Here is a 20,535-nt window from a genome sequence, read left to right as displayed (position 1 = left end):
CAAAAATGTCAGCTTCTTGTTTATAATCTTTAACAATAATTTGGTAAGATGTTATCTTTGAGAGAAAACTGGATAAAGAATATATGGGATATCTCTGTATTACTTTGTACCCGGCAAGTAAACCTTCCATTTGTCAAAATAAAATGCTTAATTAAAAATGAACAAAACAAATTTAGTAATTTTAGTAAGTTTCTCCTTGTCTTCAACAGAAACAACTAGTTTACATATTTCAAAAGTTAAGAATGTTAAACAACACTCCTAGAAAATCAAGCAAAGCATCATCTGAATCAGATATTGTATGTTCTATAGTTTTTCTGCTTTCCTCTGAAATTGTTTGTCAAATTGTTTATAACAACATCTTTTTAGAGTTGGAGGAGGGAATAGAAACAAGTTTCAGTTCTTTCCAATAGCCTTTAATTAACCTAATTTCAATAATTTTAAAAATCATTTTTCCTCCAAACATCAGACTCCCATATTAAAGAGAGTAAAATTCCTTTTATTTTATTTTAATTTCAGAATAAACATGCTTTTCATAGTAAACTTAGAAAGTAGTAAAAAGCATAAAGAAGAATTTTTTTAAATACCCATAACCTTGTTTAGTATTTTGTCTTATTTTCTTCCTACCATGAATTTTTTATGTAGTTAAAATCATGCTGTGCATAGAATCTTCTAGCTTTGTTTTTTATTCAGAATTATATAATAAATATTTTAATGTTTGTGTAATATTATCATATGCTTTTCTTACAGTTTACTTAGCCATTTTCCTAATTTAACACAAATGATGTTTAAATTTTTTCACCATTATAAATAATTCAGTTGAAACACTTTTCTACATAAATAACTCGTTAAGGTTATTTCTTTATTTTCTTTCCAGATTTTAGCAGTGAAATTAATGGGTCAAAGTATATGACTGTTTTAAGGTTCTTGGGCTACATTACTGTTCGCCTTAGTCAAATTCCTCTTTACAATACCCAAAAGTTGTTGATAGCATTTATGGAAAGATTTTTTAAAAATATTTTCTCAGGAAACAGGAAAATTATCCGGGATGATCCCATTTCCTATTATTTGATTACCTCAGGATCTGTGTACCCTATTTTTTGTTCAGAATAAGAGATTAAAAAAAAAGAATAAGAGATTTTTTTTCATTAAAAAGAGAAAAAAATGACCTTTGGAGATTGTACTGGGTGGAGACTATGTGAACAGATATACACCATCCACTTAAACTCTTTTGTAGTGTACTTTTCTGCACTGCAGAGGCTGGGAAACTAAAAAGTATGATTTATTTCCAAGATTCTCTTGCATCTTTGGTTGTGGATTGCTTTAGGGCCGAATTTAGAAGGTGGAAATGCAATGGAAGCCATCTTCCTATTGCTAGCCTGCATGGTCATGGAGATGTTGCATTATTTCTTCAGCAGCCTTCTAGTGCTGTGTCCCTCCCTTCCTGTTTGCTGAAAGGACTTTGTGGCAGCAAGAGCTTCTTGATGATTATCCTGCAGCCACACAGTATGTTTTGAAGTCTATGGTGTTAGCTGTAGCCTCCTGGTTACCAGAGTTGAATGTATGTTCGACCGTAAAGAAAGCCTCAAAATTACAGAGGACTGCAATCATTCAGTCTGTTCTCAGAGTAAAGCAGAATTAAGTTACAAATCAATATCAAAGAGACAACTTGAAATCTTCAATTGCATTAAACTAAGTAACATACTAGTAAATATTCCATGGCTCAAGAAGTTATAATGCATGTTAGTTATTTTATTTCTTAAAAGTACTGTATGTATCCTATACTGAAGTTCATTCTCCAGCAGTCTCTTTTTCTGAAGAATTCATTTTGAATGGGGAGACAGTTTAAGTCAGACATATTGTACCTATTAAAGTAAGGTGTGTAACAAGTTAAACATTGAATTTCTTGCTTACTGAAAAGGAGCTGAATAAAATTTTGACTCCTTGAAGTAGTTTCAGATTGGAAAAAAAAAATATTTTGAATTAAATTATTCTGAGGACATGGAATCAAAATTTATGGAATGTAACTAAAGTGATGCTCAGAGAAAACTTTAAAAGAAATAAAAGTATGAGAGAATAAGAATGACTGAATATTAACTGTCTAAGCTTCCCTCACACATCCCTAGAAAAAGAACAGAGAATCAAACCCAAAGAGAGTCAAAAGAAAGAATGAGGTGCAGAAACCAATAAAACAGAAAACAAATATACCATAAAAACAATCAACAAAGCAAAACCTTCATAAACCTTTAATAAGATTGATCAAAAAAAAGAAAAAGGGAGTGCCTTGGTGGTTTAGTCAGTTAAGCATCCAACTCTTGATTTCAGCTCAGGTCGTGATTTCAGGGTGTTGAGATCGAGCCCTGTATTGGGCTCTGTGCTGGGTAGTGGAGCCTGTTTAAGATTTTCTCTCTCCCCCTCTGTGCTTTTCCTGCCCCCTTGTGCCTGTGCATGCTCTTTCTCTAAAAAAAAAAAAAAAAAAAAGAAAAGAAAAGAAAGAGAAAGAGAGAGAGAAAGAAAGAAAAGGAAAGGAAAAAGAAACCAATAGCAATATCAGAAAAAGGGGGAACAAAACTGAACCCTCTACAGATTTTAAAAGAAAGGAAGAAGAAATTATAGATACTATTACAAGGATAAATTTGACAATTGTATAAAATGAACGATTTTTTGAAAATCAAATCTTATCAAAACTGCCAAAAAACATTTAAACGTTAATAGTCATATTTACTAAAAAAATTGGAGCTACTATTTAAAAAACAAACCCATAATGAAAATGCCAGGCGCTAGATGTCTTAACTGGTAAATTTGTCCAGATGTTGAAGAAAGAAATACTGGAAGCCTGTCCAAATTCTTCCAGAAAATGCAAACAGAAAAAATATTTCCCAACTCATTTTGTTAGGCTGGACAAATCTTGATACTGAAATCTGACAAAAGATTTTACAAGAAAAAGAATTATAGAACAACCTCTCTCATTAGTATTAGTGCAAAAGTTCTAAATAAAGTACCTAGCGTCGGAGACAGTTCTCCATGAGTCTTTCATGTTCGTGCACACCATATAACAGAAATACTAGGAAGTTTTGTTCTGAATCACCTTCTTGGGAATTCTTGTATAACAAATAGCCTTGGAAGATAGATGTGGTGTCTTTCTTGAGCAAAGGGCATATTTCCTTACAGCTTGGAAGATAGAAATACTCTGTCTCTCTAAGTTTTATTTAAAAAAGACCCTTGTCCCCCTTGCATTTGAGCCTTTCAGATGGAAGGAATAAAGTAGGCAAATAGAGGATAATTGGAAAAAAGATTGAAATTGTAGCTACTAGAATGGAGCAAAATCAATTTTGGCCAGTGGTGGAAGAACAATGATGGGGCAAGAATATCTTAGGTTCTGGGAAGAAGGGGATAGGAAGGGACAATAGTGGTCTTTTTACTTTTCAAAGATTCCCCTGGTGTTCTTCCCTTAAAGGAAAAATGCCCTCTCCTAAACTTTGCAAACATTCTAAATTTAACTGGCAGCAGGGCCTGCCATCTCCTGCCCTGATAGCTTGATCACCACCAGACTTGATCACAAGTCCATCAAAAACCATACGGGATAGTCAACTTCTGTACCTCTTCTGCGTTGAACTTGTCAAGACATTCAGATGTCTTCCCAATTCCCTCTCCCAGCCATTGCTCAGTCATCTTGCGGGTCAGACACGCCTACCTGATTTGTGGGTGGACAGACAGGCTAGGATGGACCGACTACCTTGGCAGTTTTCAAAAACAAGGACTAGGGATCCCTGGTGGCTCAGGGGTTTAGCGCCACCTGCAGCCCAGGGCCTGATCCTGGAGTCCCGGGATTGAGTCCCATGTCAGGCTCCCTGCATGGATCTTGCTTCTCCCTCTGCCTGTGTCTCCGCCTCTCTCTCTCTCTCTGTGTCTCTCATGAATAAATAAATAAAATCTTAAAACAAAAACAAAAACAAAAAAACACAAAAAATAAAAAACAAGGACTAAGTCGTTCAAAGTGAAGTGGGAATCCTAAGGTCTGTTATCTCACCGTGATAGTGAACAACACTTTATGTCCAGAGGTACAAGATGCACCCCCACCCCCGACACCTATACTTACATGAAAACCAGGCCTTAATTTGTCTCCTTTCCCAAAACATGATGAGTTATGCTCTAGGAATGGTCATAAGATACCTTCAGATGTGGGGAAACACACTCCTAGATCATATATCCCTCATGTGATTGTAGAGACCTCTCCGATAAGGCTAGCCTTAGCTAATTGGGGGAGCCTTCTGGAGGCATACGTGAGTCAAATTTACATGCACCCTTCAGGACAGTGACCCCATGGTGACAATCAAATATTTAAAATATGTGGTATAAAATTTGTCTCTGACCTTATCTAAAATAATTAATGTTACTCCCCCAGCCCCAGAATCTCAACTCTCTAGCCCGGGGCTTTATGGATGATTGAATTGCCCTAAGCGTTCTCTCCTTATAGGCCAAGGCAGAGTCTGCGTAATAGCTAATGCATCCTGCTGTACATGGATTAATGCCTCTGGTCAAGGGAAAGGTTAGGTCGGATATTTTAGGAGAAAGACATCTGGATTTCTAGGATAGATCCTGATGGTTTATGAAATTTGTTCACCTGGCTGGGTCTGGGAGTCTGAGGAATACGACTGAGGTGAATACTTACAGTTGGCCTCATTGTGTTTAAAGTCCTGTTTGTAGTATACTTAATTAAATGCTAAATTAGATAAATTGAGCAGATTTGCTACCAGCCTCTGTCATTCAGATTAATCAGGGTGGTGTACTCATGACCAAATTCATCATTGTATGAACATAGTTGGGCAGGAATTCTCTAAGGACCTCTTGCATTTCTGCACATCTCATGCATGAAGCACCAGCTGCCTTTTTTTGTTTGTTGTTTGACTCTGTTACAAACTGGGTTGTATCCTCCAAATTTCATGTGTTAAAGCACTAACCCCCAATGTGACTACATTTGCAAATGAGGCCTTTAAGGAGATAGTTAAGATGAAAGGAAATTAGAAGAGAGGGACTCTAATCTGATATAACTGGTGTCCTTACAAGAAGAGGAAGAGATGCCAGAGATTTCTCTCTTTTCCTGAATACATATAGTAAGGGTCACATGAGGACACAGCCATCTGCAAGCCAAATAGAGAGGTCTCACCAGACACGAATCCTGCTGGCATCTTGATCTTGGATTTCTAGCCTCCAGAACTAGGAGAAAATAAATTTCTGTTGTTTAAGCCACTCAAACTGTGGTTTTTTTTTTTTGTTATGGCAACCTTGAAGACTAACACAAACAGTGTTTTCTGGAAGACAGCAAACAGACTGTACAGCAAACAGCCTCTAAAGATAGAGATAATATCTCTTCAGAGCAAAGGGCAACTCACTTACTTCCCATTATAAAAGATTTGGGTTCTCTAAATTCAGAGCTCCCCTTTTGTGATGCAACCCACTGCTTGTGTAGGCTTTTACGTATTGTTTGACCCTCTTTGAATTGCCCTGGGAGAACTGGGACTCAGGGCGCTGACATGAAGGATGATACTCTGACTATTGCTATTGCCATGGATGAATAACTGTTTGTTTTCTGTGACCCAGTCATCTCTTATCTTTTACCAGCACCCATGAAACTATGGCAGACTCACATGTTAAGATTAGTAGGTTTAGTAAGGTAAATTCTCAGAGCCTTCACAGTTCCTGGGTAATTAGCAAGTTCAATCCAGCAATATATTAAAGAGGGAATGCATTACAACCAAGTGGGGTATACTACATGAATGTAAGGAATTTACCATTTAGTATTCAACTAATGTACTTCATCATATTAAAGGAGAAAAATTCCATATTAACATTGTGCCAGATACATAAAAACGTTTGAAGAAACTCAACATTGGTTCATCATTAAAACACACACACACACACACACACACAAACATGCATGCCCACAAATCTCTTCATAAACTATAAATAGAAGAAACCTCCTTAATTTGAGAATGAGTGTGAAACCTTAAAGGAAAAATTATACTTAATGGTGTGATGTTGAAAAGTTTTTTTCTGGGATCCCTGGGTGGCGCAGCGGTTTGGCGCCTGCCTTTGGCCCAGGGCGCGATCCTGGAGACCCGGGATCGAATCCCATATCAGGCTCCCGGTGCATGGAGCCTGCTTCTCCCTCTGCCTGTGTCTTTGCCTCTCTCTCTCTGTGACTATCATAAGTAAATAAATAAAAATAAAAAAAAAAAAAAATAGAAAAGTTTTTTTCTAAGATCGTAATAAGAGGAATCTGTCAGCCATCATCAATTTTATTATGTCGCATTGTATGAAGATACTGACAGATGCAATCAAGCAAAAAAAAAAAAAAAAAAAGGAAAGAAAGGAGGAAGGAGACAAGGCACAGGATTGGAATTAATAAAGCTGTCATTATTTGCAGAAGACAAGATAATGGCAGGAAACCTGACAGAGGTCAAAGTACTAGAATTAATAAATGAATCTGGCAAGATTACTGGGAACAAAGTCAATATACAAAAATATTGTATTTCTATATATTAACAATAAACAAACAGGAAATACAAAAATGTTAAATGATGACCCTGGCAATTGCATTAGAATAATCAAATATCTGGGAGCTTCACTGAAGAAAACAAAAAATTTAATGTGCTACTAAAATCTCACCAGAATGCCTAAAATTAATAAGATATATTCTCAAGTGTTGGAAAGGCTATGGGAAAGCCAGAACCCCCAAACACTTCCAGATGGAGTATAAATGTGTACAATTCCTTTGGAAGACTATTGGCAGTGTCTCCCTAAAGCACAGCAATCCCATCCCTAAGTGCAATACATGCAATAGAAATGCACACATATGTTTACAAAGGAAACGCATAAGCATCTCATGGCAGCACTATTTGCAGTTTCCTCAAGGTGGAAATTACCCAGATGCTCCTCCATCGTCAAATAAATAAATTGCAGTACATTCACATAGACTAGGGGTTGACAAACTTTCTATAAAGAATAGGAGAGCAAATATTTCAGCTTTTGTAGGCAGTATAGCCTCTGTCCCAACACCGCAACTCCGCCATTGTAGCATGGAAATGGCATAGATAATACATAAAGGAGAGGGATATGCTATAGTCCAATAAAACTCTATTAATTGGTGCTGAAATTTTCCTTTCATAAAGTGTTCACATATCTTGAAAGAGGGTTTCTCTTTTGATTTTTTTCAGTCATTAAAAAATGTAAAAACATTTCCATCTTCTAAGTCATCCACACATAGGTGGCTCACAGATTTGACATGCACACAGATTTGGCTCATGGGCTGCGTTATGCAATGTCTTGGTGGGTAAAAATGCTATCAAGAAATGGGAATGAAGAAAACAGCAAGGAATGGCAACAATATTGAAGAATCTTATAAATAGTGCATCCTGTATGATTTTACTTACGTAGAGTTCAAAAATCAGTAAAATTAATTTACGATGTTAGAAGTTAGATTACTGGTTACATTTGTCAGAGGTGATTCAAAGTTAGCACGAGGGGGGCTTTGAGGATCCTGGTGATGGATCTTGGCATGGGTGCCAATTATATGGGTGTGATCACTTTGCAATAATTTATTGAGCTGTGCCTTATGATTTGGGTAATATGGTTCATTGTACTTTCATAAAAATTCAAAAATGCTTATAATTTTTAATTTCCCACTGTCATTAGTTTTTTTTTTTGTTTTTTTTTTTTGTTTTTTTTTTTTACTCCAGGGAAATGTTTTCCTTTTTTAATGGATAAAAACCCTGACAGCCCTATGATTTTCTAGTCTCTCTTGAGTAATAGATGGTCCTGTGCAAATTATAGCTTTGACTTAGAAATTATGATATATTAATCACACATCCATCTTTGCTCAAACATACACTTTCTCTCTTCTCTGCTCCCAGCTGTAGTCTATAGAGAATCACTACTTGGTTTCAGACTCTAGAATGTCTAGTTTCATTCTTGTATTTACTCCCCCACTTGCCAGTAATTCTTAGCAGCCATTTGGGTTGGTGCACAGAGAGAACGGAAACAGAAAGTTCTGGTTTGACTGGTATTATTGGAGTATGTTTTTTGGCTTTATGGATGTGTCAGAAAAACTGGCCTTTCTATCATATGTGCCTCTCATGGGGTTTTGAAAACTTTCCTACTAAGATTCTCCAACTACAACTCAGCTGATCTTGATATATTCTATTTCTCTGGTGGTTACTTCACCTTTAATCTTTGGATTTCTATTGTTTATGCCCTGTAGACTTTCTCAGCTGGAGTCCTATAGCACACCTAGGTAGTTTTCTTGGGAAGAAGCCAAAATAGCTCCATGTTGTCTCTCTCCCTGGGCTGGCCTACATATGGTCCACAGTCAACGCTGGTGTATACTTTGTTCAAATCCATCCTGGAAGCATAGGCAAACCCAACATAGAACTTCCCCTTCCCTCTGCACTTTGCTTGGCAGTCCATCTGCTCACACTCTTGCTTGGCAAAAGTCAGATGTCAGTCCACTGTCCTTCCCAAATTCTTAAAGAATGGTCAAACTCATGGAGGGTCCTGTTATCACCCCAATCTCCAGACTTGAAGAAAGGAGAGCTCTACCCATCCCTAATCCAGTGGGTACTGACTGTATGTGTGTGTGTATATGGGTGGGGGGAGGGGGGAACAGTGAGAAACTCATACATGGTATCAGTTCTCTCCCAAAAATCTCTTTACAGATCCTCACAACTAACCACTTTTTGACCTTGTTTATATCTCCTTGAGAGTATGAAGAATTTTTAGAGTTATGCAACATGTTCCTAGATATTTCCTTTGAAAATCTACATTTTTGGGTTATCTCATGACTCGTTTGGCACCACATTTGAATTTAACTTGCAATTACATTAAACTTTATATTATAAAAGTAAAGCAAAGCCCAGAGAGGGAAGTCATTCCTATATTTAGAAAGTTCTTGAGATAATTCAGTTCTCAAATTGATTACGAGAAATATACCAAATTAAATTTCTAAGAATATTTGAGAATTCCTGACTCACCTCAAGAAAATTATTATTTTTAACTTCCTAATCTGTGCATAAAAATTAGCATACTATTTTTGCTAAAATTGCATTTATTATTATTATTATTTTTTTGCTAGTGAGCAGTTTTCATGTATCTAAGAACTCTTGGTTGAAAAACAAAATAGCTGGACCCATCTGATTCTGCTGATTTGGTGCTGTAGATAGCCACAGACCTTTACAGTGAATCTGACTAAAAATACTGAATAAAAAAAAAAATTTAAACCCACATTTTTAGATGTATTAAATTCTAAGAGCATCACTGAAATTCTCCTAGTAAATAAGTCCATCCAAATGCACAGTGGGACTTTATTAACTATGTTAGGCTTTTAAAATTCTACTTAGAAAAGCAGACTTTAGATCTAGAATTCTGGGTTAATTCATACCCACAAATCAATTCAGAAAGTAAATAAATTACTTAAACTGAGTGTTTTGGCCTCTCATAAGGATATTTCCTTATCCCAGAGGCTAAGCAAGTAACCTAAAGACTGAGGCCAGGTCATGGGAGGCCAGGGGTAGGTACCAGATTTCCCAGTGTCTCACATGTTTTCTTTTGCTTGTCACCTGTTTGCCATACTTGCGACTCCAACAATAGATTGGGAAACTTCTCCTTCCTCTCAGAACTCTGTAGATATTATTCTACTGTCTTCTGGTGTGAGTGTTGCTGTGAATAAATCTGCTGCCAGCTGGATTCCCTTTTGGACTGCCTCCTCTCCAAAACCTTTGTTGATACTGTGATATTTCTGTCTATACATCTGAATAATTATTTATCCTAGAAGTTCACTAGCTTCACCAAGATATGCTCCAGTGTTGATAATTTCATATCAGTGTTTTCTAGAGATGCTCTTTTCATCTCCAAAGTTAGCCTTTCTTTTATTTTTGGAAAATATGTTCTATTACATCATTATATACATTTTCTGTACTGCTGTCATTTGACCTTCTCATCTTCATATCCATTAAATACTCTTAAGTTCTATTGTTGTTATCCATTACATCATGTTTGTTATCTTTCTTAAATGGGACTTTATCACCGTTATTTTCTTCTGCTAGTGGTGATTACCTTGAACTTTGCATCCACACTTCTAGTTAGGCTGTAACCTGTTCCTGTGCCATTTCTTGTTTCTAGTTTATATATTAGTTTTGTAGTAGAATAGTGTTTTGTCCTTATTTGACTGACTTAGCTCTGCATTATTCATCACATTCTGTTGGTGCAATGTCTCACTTTGTTTCATTGATTTCATTTTCTTTTTAAATTTTTTTCTATATAAAAAAAACAAATGTTGTGGAATATTTTCTTCTTTTTTCCATTTTGGATTGTTTCTCTCTATGTAATTGAGTTTCTTTCCTCTATTTTTCTTCACTTGAATTTTTACATAGTTATCATGCTATTTCTCTTTACCTTAGCATATTTAACAGGGTTGACTCTATCCAAACCTTCTGTTTGCTCAAGTATAGAATGGATAACTTTTCTAGACTCCCTTTACTCATCTGGGATCTATTGGTATTCCCCTGAGAGCACCTGGCGTTGTATGTTTCTACAACTTGTCTGTTACATGAGAGATGGGAGAGTAGGATTTAACTACAGATATGGGCAACTGTAGTTAGTAGACTATATATATATATATATATATATATATATATATATATATATATATATTATTTATGAGAGACACATGCAGAGAGAGAGGCAGAGACACAGGCAGAGGGAGAAGCAGGCTCCCTACCAGGGCCTGATGTGAGACTCGATCCCGGGACTCTGGGATCATGACCTGTGCCAAAGGCAGATGCTTAACCACTGAGCCACCCAGGCATCCTGCTCTGATATTTTTGATAATTATGTTAAAAATCCTGTATTGACATTTCATCTAATGTTTAAGTGCCTCTCTATTTCTGAAGGAGCATACAATCAGAGAAGCATAAACACTAGGGGATATATTTAGGATTTGGCCTTATGTAGCTGGTTAAGCAGTATTTGAGGCTGTTTTCTTCACATCTGGTGTGACAGTTTAGGGTCTTCAGAGTAAACACCTGGGAAGGGAAGATAAATATAAAGTGAGGGAGATCAACAGCAAACTAGAACTCAAAAGCATGAGTTAAAATTCCTCGGGAACGGACTGGGACCCATCTCAATTCTTGTTGCCTTTAGTGTCTGTGGTGTGGCTATTTTGCAGAAGTCAAGCCATTCCTTACAAAAGTAAACACACACAATGGCCCTGGAGTCAGAGAAACAGAAGGAGAATGGAGAGGCAAATAGAACAATTGTAGGCTCAGCTATACTTCACACCAGTGAGATGAGTCAGCAAATCAGCAACATATTTGACCCACAGAATGGCTGCTGCTTTTCCTCTTCCTTCTCAATCTCCCAAGAATCTGTCTCATGGACCATCCTAACTAGAAACACAAGAAAGCGAATTCTGGGAAATGTAGCTCAGCCTAGCTAAGTGGACAAAATGCAAAGATATCCTTGGATTTTTTATTGTTATCCTCAAAGTCTTACCTTGAGGCCTTTATTTTTGATAGACACAATCAGACCCAAGTTTTATTTTCCTATTTTATGCACTTCTTCCCCAAAGTCAATCAAGAAAGTGACAAAATCTAAGCAATCATGATGTAAATTAAAGTCAGATTTGCATTTTCATGAGCAAATAAAGAGAATAGCTCTGATGATTTATTATACTCTGTATTTTGATTGGATGATCAAATGCACACAAATGCACTCCAATGACAATTATTTTATTCAGGGCTATCTATGAAGTTGGCATTACTGTAACTGTCCTTTCCATATGCAAAGAGAAACCAAAAAAAGAGGGTTTTAGCCAAACTTACCTTCACTGAACTTTTTTTCTTTTCTCAAAAGCTTTGTATAATCCTGAACTGAAGAGTCCTCATCAAAGAGCTTCCCTGAAATTACCTTAGCTACCAAAAGCAGTTTTACTCAATGAAAAGCCTTGAAATGACTCATCTCCATTAGACAGTTATTTCAAAAGCCACAATTAACATCCAACTGTGAAAAACACAATAGTGACTTAAAACAAAATTTAACTGGTGATGTAAAAACAAGAGCAAAAAACTCATAATGGAAAAAAAAAAGAATTGCTGCCAAATGGCCAAAGTTTAAAGAAATCCACGCACCTAATTTAGCCTATGGCTGAAGAACATTGCTACTTCTGTCAAGAACCAAGAACTTGCTTGATGGCAAATCTGCAAATTAAAAATCCAAATACCGAACGTAAGCATCTTGAATCACCCAATGTTTTCTTTGTTGCCAGATTTAGCCATTATGAGTTGTTAGCTGAATATGTATGGAAAATAAAACAATTTAAGAACCTAACTTTAGCCTCAATCTTGGTTCTGTGAGTATGAGGCTTGTATGTATACTGTTTGTGTACTTTTTAACTTTGTGCTATTAAACTCTTCTCTATTAATTTAAAATGGTCTCTATTCTATTCTCTACATTTTGTGGAGAATGCCACAGCCAAGCCACTTCAGAATTGCCCAGTAGAATATATGACGTTTCCCAAGAGAAGGCCTGGACCTGTGTGTGTGTGTGTGTGTATGTGTGTGTGTGTGTGCGTGTGTATGTTTTATATGTAAAATGAGGATAATAATGCCTGTATCTGATTATCCCACACAATTTTCTTTTCTTCTTCAAAGTGTTATTTTTTAAACTGCCCTGTAATCATGAAAAGTGAATCATCATGGCCAAGCTTGGACTGACAGTGATTTTGAACCTTTGTGTAACATACCAACAAAGCTCTTTAAAATTTAAGTAGTTACCTCTTTTCTGAGAAGTGAAGATTTGAATTTACATCTTCAGAGTCTCAATTTAACTATTTACTTAGAATCCTCAGAAATATCTGGAACACATGAAATCACTGATTTCCTACCAGTCAACCCATACATTAAAAGGAAATGAGACTTACTTTGCAGTCAAGTAGGTGAATATAGGACACGTAAGTACTTATCAAATATGATAATTATAGATTATTTTGCCTATTCTTTCCTTTTGCTTGAGGTGATTTGTTACAGTTGTTACCTTTTAGATTGTCATCCTAAAATAGCCCACATTGAGGTATCTCTGTGGATTTGTTCCAGTGACTGTGAAAATCAAGTTCTTCATTTATGTAATGGAATGATGGCTAAATAATTCCTGAGAAAGGCAACTGACATATCTTAAAACATAATTCTCAAAAGGTTAGAAATCATGGCTCTTATAAAGGCACAAAATCAACATATGTCAGAAATTTTATTTAAATCATTAAATGGTATTTAATTCATCAATTGATGAGGAAACCAATAATACATTAAAACTGTCTCAACTGGCTCTCCAGGAAGCAAACAAACAAGCAAAGAAAACCCCTGATTTGTAGTGTCTGGTGTAGAAAACAAAGGCAGAAGAAAAAATATTAAATTTCCTTACTACCTATAGTCCATTGACAATTCCTTGAAACAGGCAAAGTGACATTCCTCTCAACTCAACAGCCTTGATGTTAATACTTTGCTAAGGGCAAAAGGCAATTTTAGCCCAAAGCACAGGACCTGTAAATCTACTTTAATATATAAAAATTCCTTTAGAAATTTCCTTTATCTGTAAACCCTCCAAGATATGTGTTGGCAATCATCCCCCAAGCATATGGCCCACCGATATCCATCTGAAGGGTCTCATGACTAAGGTTTTATTTAGCAGTAATAAATGACCTTTTCCCAACAATAGCTAACTCCCTCAAGGTCCAGGAAGACTTGCTCCCAAAATTCCTTAGAGACTTATGCAATCCCTAACCCCCTCCCAACTTGAAAGTATATAATGGGCCACTCTTCATGACCCTGAGTGCAGCTCTTTCTGACAATGGGTCCTGTCCCTGTGCTTTAATAAAATCACCTTTTTGAACCAAAGATGTCTCAAGAATTCTTTCTTGGCCACTGGCTTTGAACCCTAACGTCTTTTCCTACATCAGTGTGTTTCAGTTTTTGTAGTACAAGTACTCCTGTGATTGCTGATTTTAAACTACGAATGTGCAATCAATGAGCTTTCAAAATTCCCATAAACTTAACAATCGGTTCTCATGAGCCAATCTGAACTGGCTCCAGCATACCAGTGTTAAAGGTAGATGTGTAATTTAATGAAGGAATGTTAAGATAAAGTATGCAGATTATGCAACCGGTTAATGTCTCAAGGAGAGATAAACTTTTAGAGTTATTTTCCACCAGACGGAAATTATTTGCATCTCTGCTGAACAAAACCTATAACTTAACCTCTGCCCTTGTAGAGTTGTAAAATAGCCCAGTCAGTAAAGTCAGCTCAGCATTTCACTAGAACACCTAATAATTTCTTTTGTCTTTTCCAGGTTATGAATAATATTTCCTGATAGAATAGACTGTTAAATCTATAATGAATTAATGTACCTCTGACTCATTTTAGAAGTGTAAGTTCCTTTACTATGCTGTGAGGTACATGAAGATAGGAAATAGTTTTTAGTCCTTGTTTCTATAGCCCTCAGCAAGTATCTGGGGCCCTGTAAGTTTTCAATAAACGTTTGGTAAATTGATGGGTATAATTTTGTATGGGAAAAGTAGATGCTAATTTCTCAAAATGAACAATCTTTTCCTCCTTCCTTTATGAATTCTTGCCAAGAAATAGAACTGAGCCCAGTTATGGGTAATAGATGTTCTCTGGTGTCAAGGGAAGCTTTAAAGGCAATGAAAACAAACATTTTAAAGGCGAAACCCAAACATTTTAAAGGTGAAAAACAAGGACAAGTGGTGAAAATGGGAGACCATAAAATGATGTAACAATTTAAGCAGTTCTTTGAATTTTTACTTTGATTCATCATGAGAAGATGATTAAAATAGAAATTATAATTCTTAATGGGGTGAAGCAGTTGAGGATTAAATTCACAAAAGAAGATGATTTCTTGGCCCAGAGTTAAAACACAATGGACACCAAGCTTATTATACCTAAAACTAAATAATCAAAAAATAAAGCAATAGCTGATAATAACTTGTCTCATTAAGTGATTACCAATAAATCTAATCTAAAAAATAATAGGAGAGTGAAAACATTAGCACAGTAGTTGGTACTGGGTCTACCCGTTATTTACCAAAAATTTATTTAATGCATACTATATGCCAGATACCATTTTAGTGTTAGAGACATAATAGTGAATAAAAAAGATAAGGTTTCTCTTTTTGTAGAATTTACTTGCTAGTGTGAGCATTTATAAAAGTTTCAGAAGATGAGGACAATCCAGAAGATTCTGAGGAGAAGGTGAAAGAGTCCTACTAAGTAGGGGAATCAAGAGGGTGGTGTCTGACAGGCCAGGTCAAGAAGTATTTCAAGGAAGAAGATGTGATCAACCAGCTAAATCTAATGCAATCGCTCTGTTGAAAAAGAAATAACTGAAAATCGAGAAGCTGTAGTTAACAATATGGAGGTCTTCGTTGAATTGACAAGAGGACTTTTGGTGGAGTACTGATTAAGGCCTTATTAGATGGTTTAGGAAAGAATGGGAGAAATGGAGACAGTAAGTTTGGACAACTCTTTTCGGAGTTTTGCTTTGAGCAAAACAGAAAACAAAAAGTTATCAGAGTGTGATGTCAGGACAAAGGAGTTTCTTTGTATTTGTTTTTTATTTTTTTATTTTTTTAATTTTTTATTTATTTATTTTTTTAATTTTTAAATTTTTTTTATTTTTTTAATTTTTATTAATTTATGATAGTCACAGAGAGAGAGAGAGGCAGAAACATAGGCAGAGGGAGAAGCAGGCTCCATGCACCGGGAGCCCGATGTGGGATTCGATCCTGGGTCTCCAGGATCGCGCCCTGGGCCAAAGGCAGGCGCCAAACCGCTGCACCACCCAGGGATCCCCTGTATTTGTTTTTTAATTAAATAAAACAGGGCTATTGCACATTATGATTGTTGAGGAGAATGGCCCTCTGGAGAAGGAAAGGTGTTGATGCAGGAAAGAAAGAAGCAAAGCCCTAGAAAAAGAGGGAGGGAATGGCATGTAGTGCACCACTGGTTATGGATGTATTTACTGAAGCCTGCAGTCTTCAGGCTTTAAAAAATATTATAACTATAGAGTTATTAGTATACATAATGTAACACCATGCAATACATTTATATTTTTTGACAATAGTGAGCCATGTGTTATTGTGAAACCTAAAGTTTGAACTCTTTTAATATTTTTATTGTCAAATAGAATAGAGACAAGTACACAAGATAAAAATGCAGAGCCAAATGATTTATTACCATTTAGGTCGAGAGATAGAACACTGAAGGCAACCAGAAGTAACCACTGTGCCCCTTCCCAACCATATTCCCTCTTCTCCCCCAAAGTCACCACCTTCCTGACTTTAATGGTAACCATTTCCTTGCATTTCTTTATAGTTCAAGCACACAGTACGAATCACTAAACACTGTAATTTAGTTTTCAGCTGCTTTAAAGATTTTTAAATCAATGGAATCATATATATGGTTTTATATATGGTTTCTCTCACTTTGTGTTTTTGGGATTCATCCATGCTGTTTCCATAGATTGTTTATGACCCTTGCTTTCTCGTGCTTTGTTGAATTTCATAAGTATTATCTCCTTTCTATTGCTAAAGGGTATTTAATCTTTTTTTCTTTTTATGAATAGTACTGCTATGAACAGTCTTGCATTTATGTCCCGAAAAGTGTTTGACTTTGAACTGGGTATGTGCTTAGGGATAAATTGCTGGGTTATAGGGTTTATCTGTCTTTGGCTTTGGTAAAAAATGCCTGAGCATTGTCTAAAATGGTTGTACCAAGTGACATGCTCATCAGCATCCGTGTGAGAGTTCCCATTGTGCTCTATTCTCTCCAACACTGAGAGAACATGGGAGCCCTTTTAGTTTTTTTCTTTTCTGGTGGATGAGAACTAGTATTGTGATTTCAAATTGCATTTTTCTGATGATAAATGAAGTTGCTCATCTTTCCATATGTTAATTTTCCCACTTGATGAAAGGCATTTTCTCTTGATAGTGTTTTATATGAAAAGAACTTTGTAATTTTAATGTGGTCATGTTTACCAGTCTTTTTCTTTATAAGTAATTACTTTTATATCCTAAAAAGTCTTTTCCAACCCAGATACTATCAAAGATATTCTTTTATGTTACCCTTTGAAGCTTCATTATTTCATCTGTCACACTCCAATCTTCAATGCCTCTGGATTTATAAATTGTATAAATATAGTGTGCATGTAGTGTAAAGTACTAGTCAAATTTCTTTTTTTCTATGTGTATATTCAATTAATTATCATCTATTGGATACAATACATGTATCTTTCACTACTACTCTGCAGTGACATTTTTGTCATACACTAAGTCTTCATTACAGATGTACATGTATTTCTGGATGTCATAGTGGATTCTGATTACCTGTTTATCAAATCTTTCACAAAAAGTATGATTTCGGGATACCTGGGTGGCTCAGTTGGTTAAGTCTTCAACTCTTGATTTCAGCTCAAGTCATGATCTTAGAGTTGTGAGATTGAGCCCCAAGTTGGGCTCTGCATTGAGCATGGACCCTGCTTAGAGTTCTCTTTCTCTCTCAATCTGCCCCTCCCCTGGCTGTGTGCATTTCCCATCCCCCACCCCCACTCCAGAAGAATCCCAAAAACAAAACCCCATGATTTCTTATTACTATAGCTTTAAAACCAGTTTTGACATTCAGAATAGGAATACTTTTCACCAAATTTTCTGTTTTAAGAATGACTCAACTATTCTTTATAGCATATTTATGTATTTAAATATCTTGACTATTTTTTAGTCAAGATGTCTTTAATTCTTTGTTGTCATGTCTGCTCACTAACTCAAAATATCTTAGCATATATATCCATGCTAGCTTTTCTAGGTTATCAACAGAAGGATTGATCCTATTCCACCAATACAAAATGTGCAGGGATCTATGTATATATATGGGTTTTTATATATATGTGTGTATTTATATGTATATACATGAATATATATGACAGATTTATATCATATAAATATATATCATGCACATGACTTAACTTTTTATGCTCAGAATACTTCAGACATCATTAGGAAGAGTTATAGTTTTTTAATATCAACATTGTTTTTACTTAGAAAAATCTCCAGGTCTCATATTTTCTTTTTTCTTGTGTCAGCTTCCTCATATTTCCCTGTCCGTTAAAAAAAAAAAGGTTTTTTTAAAAGAGAAAAAATAGTCCGATTACTGGCTTATCTTAAGGGACAGGATCTAGTGTTGACAATATTTCTGTAGAAATGAAGAAAGGGAAGGATAAGTACAATGTCTGCATGCTCCTCTTTGAATTTAAGGTTGGGTTGTTGGGTGCTTTCTGCCTTGATTTAGAAGACCATGACGAGGGCATAAAGGGCTCTTTTGTGAACTTAGCTATGAATTGTTGAATTCTAGTAGGTTTTGTTCTCCTTCACAGAGACATATGCACATGCATACATCCTATGGGAAAAAATATGAGTTTGGTGGTTTGACTTCAGTATTTACTCTGTGATCTCTATTTCAGCACTCTCATGCTTACTTCCCTCCTTCAGTCCAATGCATCCTATAAGCCCCAGTGCCCACCTGAGTGCCTAATCCATGTTATTCAGCTTTTCCCCTTTCCCTGGCACCTCACTGGTACCAAGGCATCCAGCCATGATAATAACATCCTGGCAACACTTGTACTTTATATCAGCTACAAGTCTCAGCCTTTGGCCTTTGACTCTGACTCTGACTACAATTACATGGGTAACGATAAAATAAATAAAAAAGAAGTAGCACCTACCTGCCTCTATAAAACCCTTTCCTGTTGAAATTTCCTGCCTCCATCTTTCTGAGTTGATAAAGCAATATTGAGTACAGTAAAATTATATCTAAAATATGAACAAGGAGGCACTGAGTCTATTGAAGATGAGATCTTCCTTAAATAAATGAATATATTTTGTGTTTTATAGTTTAGCTGGTTTGGCATCTCTCTGCTTTTCTGGGTTTTGGTTATTTGAGGTTACTAGGTAGTTGGTCTCTTGACTAGTGGAATATTACATGTTACACTTTGAATCTATCTTGTAGGGCTTTGGAAACAATCTGATTTATAAACCAATTAAACAAAACAGGGATTAACAGATATTTCTAATTATGTTTTGAGAAATAATTTAAACTCAAAGTATATTTAAAATATCAATTTCTTGGCAGTGTTTTGTATCAGTGTTTTGAAGTGATTTACATGTCATTATAAAGCCTGCTCCTAACAATCATTTTCTTTTTAAAGTTTTTTTTTTTTTAATTGTATTTTATTTTGAGAGAGAAAAAGTGCACGCATGTGCAAGAATGAACAGGAGTGGGAGAGGGGCAGAGAGAGAATCCCAAGCAGGTTGAATTGAACCAGATGCAGGCTGATCTCATGAGATCATAATCTGAGCTGGAATCAAGAGTTGGGTGCTTACCCACCTGAGCTACCCATGCATCCCCTAACAATCATTTTAAAACACAATTTAGTCTTTAAAAAAATTACTGGAAGTAAATAGAATATAATAATTCAGGGAATAAGCCTGTCAAAATTAGAGTGATAGATATTTTCTTTTATTAGAGTAAAAGCTCTGAGTTTCTCTGAATTTAACACATCTCATACCTGGCTTGGCAGTGCATTTTCCTCTTGCAAATTTTAGCTAGATTATCCTGTAGATTCCCAAGGATGAGTTTAAAGCAAAATACCATCTCCTTGGTATTTCTACATGAGAGACTTTGAAAATGGTTAGACATCATCAGAGTTTTCATATATAGGTTTTGGGAAAGGAATACTACATACCAAAAGAAGCACTGGCTTATATAAAAGAAGTCTTTGTAATATCTTCTAATGACCTCATTTGATGTAAGGACCATTTACTTTACATCATCTTCTGCCTAAACTTTGGTTTATTATATCTGATGTTATTTGTTTCTAGAATCATGATAGTTGGGTATTCTCCTTTCAGGGTTTGAAAAGAAAGCAGTTATTATAATGTTATGGCTGAGAACCAGTAGCTGTTTTAATTCAGGAAAGAACTGGTGTTTGGAAAGGAAAATATCTATGCTTACTTTCTTCAAGCCTACATAGATCTTAGTATGCTGTGATATGAAGGAAGCCCATTTTAGTTGAAATAAAGTATCTCAGATTCAGAAAGGCCCATTTAAAAATCACAATTTCATCACTTACTAGCTTGGTTGCATTAGGCGTTTTCGTTGCTCTCTAGAAGTCTTGATTTTTCACATTGTAATGTGAGTTATTACAACTCATGTCATGGGAAAACCATACAGATTATGGTACCATAAAATATCTTAAATAGCATGCCATTCACAAGTGAATTTAGTTAATAAGTTTAAGAATGACCTGTGCTGCTAGCAGTGACTCTAAAGAATAAATGTCTTATTGGCTCTTAAAAGGTACTAGTCACACACAATTGAGGGTTAGGTTATTCCTGTTTGTGGTAACAGCAATAAACTTCACCC

The 20,535-nt window shown here is 35.8% G+C and overlaps 1 long non-coding RNA gene across 2 annotated transcripts in view; it reads left to right on the top strand.

Annotated features, from left to right (window-relative positions):
* Positions 1-12,428, top strand: part of LOC112652584 (uncharacterized) — a 94,971-nt gene extending 82,543 nt beyond the window's left edge. Inside the window, exon 4 of one of the 2 annotated variants that reach the window (XR_007405303.1) lies at positions 11,905-12,428. This is a non-coding gene — a long non-coding RNA (uncharacterized LOC112652584). The remainder of the gene's footprint in view (positions 1-11,904) is intronic. The other variant, XR_003131573.3, reaches the window with a different exon arrangement.
* The last annotated feature ends 8,107 nt before the right edge of the window (positions 12,429-20,535 follow it).

Source organism: Canis lupus, chromosome 23, assembly GCF_003254725.2.
Source record: "Canis lupus dingo isolate Sandy chromosome 23, ASM325472v2, whole genome shotgun sequence".
Taxonomy (NCBI): Eukaryota; Metazoa; Chordata; class Mammalia; order Carnivora; family Canidae; genus Canis; species Canis lupus.
Note: the sequence above shows the minus strand (reverse complement) of the source record. Positions and strands in the feature narration are given on the sequence as shown.